The sequence below is a fragment of the Beta vulgaris genome, chromosome 3, assembly GCF_026745355.1.
Source record: "Beta vulgaris subsp. vulgaris cultivar EL10 chromosome 3, EL10.2, whole genome shotgun sequence".
In the NCBI taxonomy this organism is placed as follows: Eukaryota; Viridiplantae; Streptophyta; class Magnoliopsida; order Caryophyllales; family Amaranthaceae; genus Beta; species Beta vulgaris.
In genome coordinates, this window is record NC_079204.1 from 55,601,536 (window position 1) to 55,613,828 (window position 12,293).

Below are 12,293 nucleotides of genomic sequence, written 5' to 3' on the forward strand. Positions count from 1 at the left end.
ATTTATTTGAACAAAATTATCCGAATTGATAAAACCTTGTTTTATGAGTACGTCGAACTGTATTTTTTACTTATTTTTGCTGAACTGACTTTTTCTGAACTTACCCAGATTTATTAATTTTTGTTAGATTTTATGTGAACTTATATGAACTTGACTGAATGTATTAAATTTTTTGTTTTTAATACGGGAAAAAAAATAAACAGAATGGTACTGTATCGTACTGTATACCACTTTGGTTATTCTTTTATTTAAGTTTGTCGAACCATTATATAGTTTCTCTAACACTCTAGTTCAACCTATCTAATGAAAAAAATTCGCTTAACCCTTACTTCATTAAGAGGTTCAGATAACATGACAATTTGCATTATTATGGCACTCGTTAATGCAACCATTACCGCTTCCGAATTCCTTAGTCGTGCTTAACACCTCTCTTTTGCGAAATAGTATCAATTAATCCATTTGATGTTGGTGTACACATCATTAACTGAACATCGCGCATGTATCCAAAATAAAAGATATGTGTGACAATTAATTGTTGTTGTACTAACACTTATAGCTTTTGAATTCCTTGAGACATTTATTTGTTACAAATTTCAATAATGTTACTCTCTTTTTACTTAATACATTTCTTATTAAGTAATCATCGACCAAAAATTACAAATACTACCTCTTTTTTCATATATCTTCTTACCTATAACTCTCAAAAGAGGATAAAGTTTGATGCAACATGTTATCAAGAATTAAAAATGCAAAAATGTTATATCAAAAAGAACGATATCAAAAAGTAAATTGTGTAGAATAAAAAAAAGAAGGGAGTATTAGAGCTATTGGTATTATAATCTAAACATTATATTTAAGGAAATTCAACACATCAAGTTTGGATTTATGATTGTTTAAACTTATATAGTATGATTAATAGGATTGCGTGAATGTCTAAATAATATAATCAATCGTATAATGTATCACTTTGGTTGTTCTTTTAAACAAATTAGTATTATATCGTATAGTGTATCACTTTGGTTGTTCTTTTATTTAAGTTTGTAGAAACATTTATTAGATTCTCTAACACTATAGTTCAACCTATTTATCTAATCAAAACATATTCGCTTAACTCATTGCTTCATTCAAAGGTTCAGATAAAATGACAATTTATACTAATACTGGCACTCCTTCATGTAACCATTTTTGCTCCTGAATTCCACAGGCTCGCTTAACCCTTCTCTTTTGTGATACAGTATCAATTAACCTATCCGATGTTGGTGTACACTTCATTGACTGAACGCGTGTTATCTAAAGTAAAAGATATGCGTGACAATTAATTGTTGTTGAACTAACTCTTTTACTTTTTGCAATCCTTGTTATATTATAACTTTGTAAATCTAAATATTATATTTAAGGAAATTCAACACATCTAATTTGGATTTATGACTGTTTAAACTTATATAATATAATATGATTAATAATATTGCATAAATGTCTCAATAACATAATCAATCGATTTTCTTAAATTTGGAAATAAACATAACTTTTTTAATTTATTAGTTATTATTAAACCTTAACCGAATTTATTTGAACAAATCTGAATTTATTATACCTTATTTTATGAGTACATCGAACTTCATTTTCTTCTTCTCTTTGCTGAACTGACTTTGTCTAGACTTATCGGGGGGTTATTAATTTTTATTAGATTTTATGTGAACTTATATGAATTTTACTGATTTTTTTGAACTTTTTTTTTTTTGTTTTCAATAAAGAATAAAAAATAAACAAAATGGTACCGTGTCGATCGTATAATATACAACTTTGAATTTTCTTTTATTTAAGTATTTAGAACCATTTATTGGATTCTCTAACACTATAGTTTAACCTATCTAATGAAAAAGTATTCACTTAGCCCATTTCTTCATTCAAAGATTCAGATAAATGACAATTTGTACTATTACGGGCACTCCTTCATGCAACTATAACCACTTTCGAATTCTGTAGTCTCGCTCAATCCCTCTATTTTGTGATATAGTATCAAATAATCTGTCTGATATTGTGTACACTTCATTGACTGGACACTACGCGTGTTATCTAAAGTAAAAGATATTCTTGACAATTAACTGTTGTTAACACTTATGATTTTTACAATCCTTTTTGTATTATAATTTTATAAATCTAAATATTATATATAAGGAAATTCAACACGTCAAGTTTGAATTTATGAATATTTTAACTTATATAATATGATTAATAGGATTGCTTAAATGTCTCAATAATACTCCATCCGTTTCCTAAAGATCTTCCCTCTTTCCGTTTAAGGGTGTTTCCAAAAGATCTTCCCTCTTTTGCTTTATTCCTTATTTGGCAAAACAAATTTCCCTATTTACCCTCTCATGTCACTATCATATGGTCCACCATTACATTATTAATTCAATTTTACTCCCTTTCTCTCCTACTTTAACCCCTTTTTATTTGTTATTTATCTTAACCCCTTTCTTCTCCTACTTACTCACACCATGCCCCACAACTTGATTTTCCTTGGTATCTGTAGGAACAGTAAGTGGGAAGATCTTTAGGAAATGGAGGGAGTATAATCAAACAATTTTCCTATATTTGGAAATAATCCTACCCTTTTGAACTTATTAGTCATTATTAGACCTTAACCGAATTTATGTGAATAAAATTATCTAATTCATTATACCTTATTTTATGAGTACGTCGAACTTTTTTCTTCTTATTTTTGTTGAACTGATTTTTTCTAAACTTACCCGAGCTTATTAATTTTTATTAGATTTTATGTGAGCTTATATGAATTTGACTGGATTTATTGAACTTTTTTTGTTTTTAATAAGGAATAGAATAGTAGACAGAATAAGGAATAGAATTGGTTAGTTGTTCTTTTATTTAAATTTGTAGAACCATTTATTAGATTCTCTAATAGTATAGTTCAACCTATCTAATGAAAAATATTCGCTTAACCATTTCTTCATTCAGAGATTCATATAAAATGACAATTTGCATATTACTATTCTGGCACTCGTTCATGAAACCATTAATTACGCTTTCAAATTTCGTATATTGCTCAACCCTTTCGTTTGTGATACAATATCAATTAACCCATCTTATGTGGTCTACACTCATTGACTGAACATCGCGCATGTTATCTAAAATAAAAATATTATGACGATTAATTGTTATTGAACTAACATATATAGCTTTTATAAAATAGTTTTATATTGAGGTTGATTATTGGGAGATCATATATATTAAAATTAGTTTTACATATCGATAGATATCATAGAGTTGGAAAAGTAGTTATATAATATTTGATTAGCTAAGATTTATAAGTGCACTTGAAGCTATTATATTATAAATGCCAAGTGTTTTAACTATTTTATGCATCAAACGTCCATTCTTTTAAATTCTATAACATTAAAGTTTATTTTTTTTGTCATTTTTTTCGAACTCTTATCTATTTATGCACATTGTTATGTATTCAAAATTTCAAATACATTATTACTGAATTAGATATAATTGCACGTATCATATAATAATTATAATAATAATGTAAATTACAGATATAATTAAATCTACTAAATTATGAGATATATATTATTTAGAATTGAATTATGAGAAATGTTATATTGTGTTTTAGGAGCATGAACCCGTGCATTACTAATTTTCCGCTGCAAAATTCTCAATAAGTCTATAGTTATCAACGGCGATATACTTTGATAATTCTCTAGTTTTATATTTAAAAGGTTTTTGAAAATAGAAAATTATCGGGGTGTTAGTAACAATAAAAAAGGAGAGAGTTTTGATAATTATGAAAGGTAAGTAAATATCAAATAAAATTACACATCATTGCCAATGGAATCTTATATCATTCATACGTTGATAATTGATTCCATCCGATAATCACGTTTGATAGTGCTCCCATTGCCATATATATAGTTCCTATCTAATAGATTACCAAGGATTAGGGTGGTAAATAAATTGTATTACCATAATTGTATTACAATCCACCATTATGGATTACAACATTTTAACTCCTTTCCCCCTGTAACGTTAAATATTTGTATACAATTATGGTATTATTATAGTATAGCAACTGAATTAATTGTCATGGTATATAACGACAAAATAACATAGTATAAGGAACTTATTGTCATGATTTTTTAACTTCAGTAGTCATCTAACAAATTGTAATATATTAAAATCACGACAAAAATAAAGATGAAATAATGTTAAACATTGTTACAAAAACTCTAATGCAACCTCGTGCAAAATAAGTATGTAATGAATATTTGAAACACAATTAGTACTCGAAATATGTGATCTGCTTAGTTTGTAAACTAAACTAATTTTCACGTTGTTAAACTAATTATGTGATACTACATACCTTCGTAATTTTAATGTCAAGTACATTTTTGTTTGTTTATTGCTGATGGTATAATATATATAATGTTAATATGCATATATGAACAATGCTTACGTGATATGAATGAATCATGCTAATTTATTTTTAAAAAGAGAATATTAATGTATAATTTTTTGTTTTCACAAATTTTTTTTTTCTTTTTGTGTTACATTGTTAACTTGCTCACTTGATCAAGTTCTTTTACTAATTTCTTACTAGTACCTTCTTTCTTTGAAGCAAACTACTATGTTTTCGTATAATGTGTCTTTGATTAAATAGATTAGATTAATAAGATGCTCCTATTAAATTATTGACATTAATTATTTAACTACAATGAATTTGTTTCTAATAGTAACTAAATGACAAATTGAAATGAGTATTGGGCTGGTAAAAAGTCAATCTATCTGGATCTTATAACCTATGTAATCTGAAGTTAGAAAGATTTGCTTTACTTTCCACATAATATCATAACTAATTAAACTCTTTAATTAAACTTGCAATATAATGGAATATTTCGAAAACATTTGCAAACATACTGGTCATGGTTAGTGTTACATATTTGTCTAAAAGTATAATGAGGGTTAGTAATGGTTCAAGACATGCATGTTTAATTAATAACATGCATATAATAATTAAGAAATGGTGCTCAATCCCCACCCAAAGAAAAAAGAGAAGCTTTGTTAAATTGAGCACATACTCCAATTAGTATGGTTCTGCATTGTGCATGCATGATATCAACCCATAAAGAAGTTCATCTACCAAAGCAAGGTAATTAGTCTCATCAATCGAACATGCTACAATAGCGGATTGAATCAATCCCTAAAATTATGTCATTCAAATTAGAAATGATTTTGATTTAGGTGATCAACTTGTACATGATTGAAGATTGTAATTGCTTGTTTCCATATGGAGTGAATCTCCAAAATTTTCGGCCAATTTAAACATAATTGGAGATTTTAAAATGCGACCTTGCTTTTTTATTCACAATTTACGCCAATCATCATAATTACCTCAAATCACCCCTAATTAAGATTTTAAAATTACTAAAAATTTAAAAATTTCGGATGCCACATAGGCAATCCTATGTGGATAGCTTAGATGAGCGTTTTACTCCCCAAATACTCTAGAATTGCTCGGTGATTGTGAGTTTGACACATAGGATTTAGGATTTTGCTTTAGATAATGATTTTGATAGCCCGCACACAGGCTAAATTATAAACTAAGCTACAACGGCATTTCATTAACATTTAACTTATTAGTAACTCTATGAGAAGATTCAATTCTCCTTTGTTGTAAAGCTAAGTAATCTCAACCAATCATCGTAACACTCATCTCTTTAAGGTAATGAGATGCAAAGGTATACCAAAAGCAGCGATACTCCCATCTCTATAAATTATGCTGTCACTTTCCTTAGCTTGCACAGAGAGTTGGCCATTTCAATTTCTACTAACATTTGGCACAATTTAGATGGGAGGTTAAAGGCTTTGACTCCTAAAATAAAATTTGAGTCATCCTTAAATATTATTCATTTGATCATTTTCATTTTAAAATATATAGTATATTTAGCATAGATTGAAAGAAAATTTAGTTTTTTTCTTGTATTTTTATGTTGTATATGTCTACCCACCACCTACTCATTCATAATTTAGGCTTCTAAGGAGAAATATGTTGTATTCTTATACAAGATGTTTTATTCACGTAACAAATAGTAACTGATTTGAATAAATACTAAACTGCAACATAATATGGAGGAACTCCACAATTCTTTACACATTTCATACAAATTAACTATGACATATATATATATATATATATATATATATATATATATATATATATATATATATTATATATAAATATATATATAAAGAATATAGAGGAAACTAATGAAACTAATGACAAATTGTGTTACAATCACGACAAAAATAAGTTGACAAATAATGGTAAACATTGTTACAAAAAACTCTAATGCAATCCCATGCAAAAATGTTAAGCAACCACGAGATATGATACACTATTTCATTCACGCAAGCCATGAATTACGAATTGATATTCCCATTTGATGTTGCGACGAATTCACCTTCTACAGAAAATTGGATGTTGTTGGCAAACCGTGAATGATGCTTGACATATTTTTTTTTCTCAAATGATGTATGAAAACGTGTTTAGGGTTTATGAATTTTGATTTTGTAGTGCAATTAATAGTTTTAGGACCCGTGCAATTAATAGTGAAATTGAAAGTCCGAAATTGAGTTGGGATGTTTGAAGAGAAAATGACACTATTTATACTAAAAAATCTACCGTTTTTTTTATTTTTTTGAAAATACGTTATCTAGCTAATTATGGTTGATTGACAATCAGAATAACTATTGATTGATTGATTAGTAATATAATTTCGAAAAGTATCAATTTAAATTAACTCATTGATTGACAATTACCATTAAGCGAGGCAATAATTAAGATTGATTGATAATTTAGATTACTTCCCGTATTTAGTTGATTAGTAAAATATTCAAAAAAAACCAATATGGCAAAAAAATAATTCGGCCAACAATAATAGTAATTTCAATTTTGAATTACGAAATTGTACCCATATATAACTCTCAATCACAATACTATATTTATTTTGCATATTTACGTTATTTAGGTAATTAGTATCCAAAATTATGGTTGATTGACAATCAGAATAACTATTGATTGATTGGTAATATAATTTCGGATAGTATCAATTTAAATTAACTGATTGATTGACAATTACCATTAAGGGAGGCAATAATTAAGATTGATTGATAATTTAAATTACTTCCCGTATTTAGTTGGTTAGTAAAATATTCGTAAAAACCCAATATGGCAAAAAAAAATTTCGGCCAACACTAATAGTAAATTGAATTTTGAATTACAAAATTGTACCATAATTAACTCTCAATCACATTACTATATGAATGAAATTCCTTGATTTCCGGAAATCTCTTATGAGATCATGATATTTGCCTAAATTAAAAAATGAATCATTTAATTTCCGAAATTATTTGCATTTTTCATTAATTTTTCGGCCAAAAAACATGCATTCCACGTGGACACTCTCATTGAGCGTTTAATTGTGAGGAGCTCTAGAATTGCTCGGTTAATGTGAGCTTGACACGTCAGCTTTTGTCTTCTGCTTTAGATAATAGTATAGATCCAATCATGCCCTTGTATATTGTAGGGTTTGAAAAGAAAATAGCACTTTTATGGAACTTGAAATAATACTTTCTCTGTATCTTGTTGTTCTTTATTTGGCCTTAATTGTTTTCGTTATATATTAGTAAAAATTATAATGAGTGAATATTAATATATTATTTATTGGGACAATCCAAACATACAACACATGACTATATTTTTTCTTAATATTGAGAAGAATTGATCTTCATTTTATTCAACTTATTTTGACTCATTTCAGTTTAAATAAGTTTTGATAAGATGAGATGAGATGAGATAAATCTAATAATACAAACATTATGAAGTTTAATAAGTTCAAATAAGATAAATTAGATTCAAATAAGATAAAATAAGTTCAAATGATATAATTTAACTTTAGATAAGATAAAATAAGTCCATATAAGATGAAATAAATTTATATAAGATAAAATAAATTCAAATAAGTCAAAATAAGTTGAATAGAACACACCCTTAGAAATTCTCTATAATTGTCAATAGTGTCAATATTCCAAGTGAGCAAACTAACAAAAAAAACATAAATGGAGTATTGCTCTTTTTTTTGTAGGAGTAGATTATCTTATTTTTTTTTTTTTTTTTGATTGGTAAGATAAATTACCTTACTGAACCGAAACCTCACACAGGTCAACTCGATCTATGTTAGCGGGCTAGACACTTTAAGAGTATGAAGGGAGGAGTAGGGAAATCTGATCTCTACTCTCAAAGGGCCCTTTATGAGAATTGAATCCCAACCACTAAGACAAGCTTAGCTTGATGTAGGAGTAGATTATCTGTCTTTTAAGTTTTGAGGCATTAGATACGTATGTTAAAAACTTGTTGATGTAAAATGTAAAATAGTATGAAATAAAATTAGAAAGCTAGTAAATCAATACTTTTTTGATGTAGAAAGAGCCACAAGGTAATTGATGTTGCGAAATCTACATTAGAAAGGTTAATTCCTCCCCTACGACACCAAAAACCCGGGTCGAATAAGAGCGGGATTTAATCTTAGATCTTGAACGTCACCTTCCACAGCTTCAACCAACTAAGCTTGTTGACATTGGCAAATTAAAATATATACCGCAGAAAATAATATTTTATATTTTTGTTACTGTTATTTATTGTGATCAAGATTTATTTACAGCCTTGAATCTTGATAGCCGACATTGATAGCTTGACCTATTCTAAGTTTCTAACCAGCACATGTAAATATGTAATCCAGCAACACTAGATAAAAGTTGTTCAAATGTTCAGCATAATCCATTCAACATACAAACAATGAAACAAGTCACCAAAACTGAGACTGTAGTTTTTCCAGAACATGAAAGGCCCACTTTTAGAGCTGTCTTTTTACAGGCCCGCATTTGACTGCATATCAACGCCTTCAAACAAAAGGGTTAAAATTGTAACTACTTCGTTTGCTATTGCTAATATTAGGGTTGTGTATTGGTCCAGGATCAGACCGAAACCAGTTGGGTCGGTAGATTAAATTTGGGATTTTCTTGGATCTAGATCGGATCGGAAAAATTGATACCGCGTATAGCATGTGCATAGTATACGTAAGGCTAAATTTTTGCTCATTTAGAACTCTCCTTTCTTTAATATATTATGCTCAATTTGTTGATTTTAAATAAACAATAAGCAAAAAAATTAATCTTGGGTATATCATGCTCATAATACATTTTTTTGAGATTAGATATCATCTTTTTTTTAGGAAAATTGGACATCATCTTGATTCTTGAAGTAACAAGAAAGATTACTACCCATTCCGACCCAAAATAATGGAATATAGGGATTGTTTCTATTTAAAAACGTCTTATTTTTTTTCTAATAGCCCTCATTGCGAAAAAAATAACTACTCTCATATCGACGATTTTGCTTAACTGAACTTATTTTGGCTTATCAGAACTGAACTGAACTTATTAGACCTTATATGAACTTTTTTCAATGAACAAATCAGATCCTTTATCATGAAAAATTATACCCATATTTAATATTTTATTAAATAAAATATGACATCTCTAACCCTTTTCTTTAAATATAGTTTTATCCATTTAATATTTCATTGTTTTTAATTTATATCAACAAAAGCTCTTTATATTACATTTAGATTTTGTCTATCTTAATTCTTAATTCTCGTGAAAAAAGGTAATCAAACACTATATTTTAGGACATAGGGACTAAGGGATACTCCTTTATTTTACTCGCTACATTGAATATAGGAAACTAGAATTTTTTGCACGCGATGCGTGCTTGAATTTTTTCGAACAGAAACTCAATTTTCTTCGGTATAAGAGTCAAAATTTGAACATTAGACATACGAAGTATAATTATTATTAGTTGCAAAATTTGATTGGTTTAGTTTCTGTCACTTAAGTCTCTCACCATTTTTATTTTTTTTTTTACTTTTCAAAGTTAAATTCTATGAATAAAATAGAATTTTTTTGAATTTATTTATGATTTCTAATATTATAATTTTTTAGTTGATTTTTGAATTAAGTACAGTACTTCATAAATTGTAAAGAAAGTAGACAATTTGATTTCAAGTCAATTTTTTCATAGTTTGTAGTTTGTAACTGAATTTTTGAATTTTTGAATTTTTGAATTTTTGTAAAGTTTTCTCATTTTAGTGATTTGCATAACGTAAATTATGCAATTTTATGATTTTAATTGACTTGTGAGTGATTATTATAATTATATTTTTGATATTTTTATTTGAAGCCCCCATTTGATTTGTAAGTGAATTTGTAATTTAGCATGGGAAGGGGGTAAGATAGTCTCTTCATTCGGGAACACCATAGTTTCCCCCTTCCCTTATATAATAGAGATATGTTGTACTTTAATTCTTGAATGATATTTTATATAAACCTTTTTACCTTGATAATTTATCGCTATTATATATATAATAGAAAAAAATACGTCCAAATATATGTAAAAGTTTCATTATATATAGGAAACCGTATAAAAAAGTAAATAATTTTTTTCCTTGTCTAATTTCTAAATTCTGATTTCACTACAAATACACCTCTAATTTTTATCATGACCCACCATTAATTGTGAATGGTTATTGAGAATAGTGATTTGTAAGTAAATTTTTGTATGTATTGACGTTCTATGTTATTAGTTTTAGTTTGTATATTAATTTAAAGTTTTAATAAAGTTTCCTGATTATTTGAGTGATTTGCGTGATTTTTATAACATGATTTTCTCAATTTATGGGTGATTTATAAAGTTTCTTCTTTTAAGTGATTTGTGAGTGAGTGTTGTAAATTTATTTTCGGTATTTTGATTTTGACATTCCTTTTGTAATTTAGAAAGAGAAGAGGGACAAAATATGCGTTTCAAAAAAGGACACCATTGCTCCCCCCTTCCCTTATATAATAGAGATTATTATGAACAATTTCAATTATATATGGACATTCCGCCATTTTCAATTCCAACTAAGATTTTTTCTAAGCAATCTTAATTACGCATCATTTTGGGTTTTTTGAATCAAAGTGATGAGAAAGATTCATCTTTATTCGTATCAACATATTCAACACTAAACTTTCCTTTCTTATATTTTTTTTAAGGGAAAAGCTCAATAGTTCAATAAATCCAAGGACAATTTGTCCGAAAGTACATAGGGAGAAATCTCCGTTGGACAGTGATTCTCCCAAACTTGTTCTATTCCAAATGACACTATTTTAGTAAAGTAATGGACGACATAATCCCCACCTCTTCTAACATAAGACCATCTAACTTAAATCAAACTAGAGCTAAAAAACAAAATGTCCTCTACAACATTATCAAAGGGACAGTGGAAGAATAACAAACAAAGAGTACTTATTCTCACTTTTATTAGATTTGTTTTATTATACTTTGAGATTATGTAGAGTGATGTATATCGTTTGTCCTTGAGGATGTGTTGTCATCTTTATTCTTTCACGACGAAAACTGAATCAGCCTCTTCTTTATCACAGAAAAGAGCTGAAAATTTATAAACATAAAATATTGGTGATTAACTGAAAAAAAAATCTATGATCTAAAACTTATTAAAACCACAAATTGAATAATAATAATGACAAAGTTACACGTACATAACACCAAAAATTGGTGATAAATTATCTTGTGTTGTATACTTTGTTAGTAGTTTCCACAGCTTTGCCCATTGTATCCAAGAGGAGAGGATAGTGCTTTAGAATTATTGCTGCACGGCAAGATTATAAAACTTATAAAGATGGAAGATTTGGTGTCGGAGCATCGTAGATATCTAGATAATCAAACTGAAAAATAGATTTTTTTTTTGACATCGAGAAAATGTATATTAATAACGAGGTAAATCATAATACTAATACAATCAAATATAAACAAAGGAAAATCTAAAGGAGCTTTATGAGCTCTTACATACCCTAAAAAAATCAAGTAAAAACGATAAAGAGTCGCCTATTAATGACGACGTCGTTGGTCGATAGTTCGGCTGCCGGATTCAAAATTCTGATGACGGATGGAAGTGATAGGAGAAGCGAGTGTCATTCATGAATCGGACAACGAACAACCAAAGGCAAGAATCGCATCTCGCCACATGAGCAATCCCAACGAACTTCTGACGCTTGGGATTCTTGGCTCATGATCTGGTGAAGAGTCACGTTCCTATGTGACTCATGACACTCTCTCTCTCTCTCTCTCTCTCTCTCTCGAGAGAGAGAGAGAG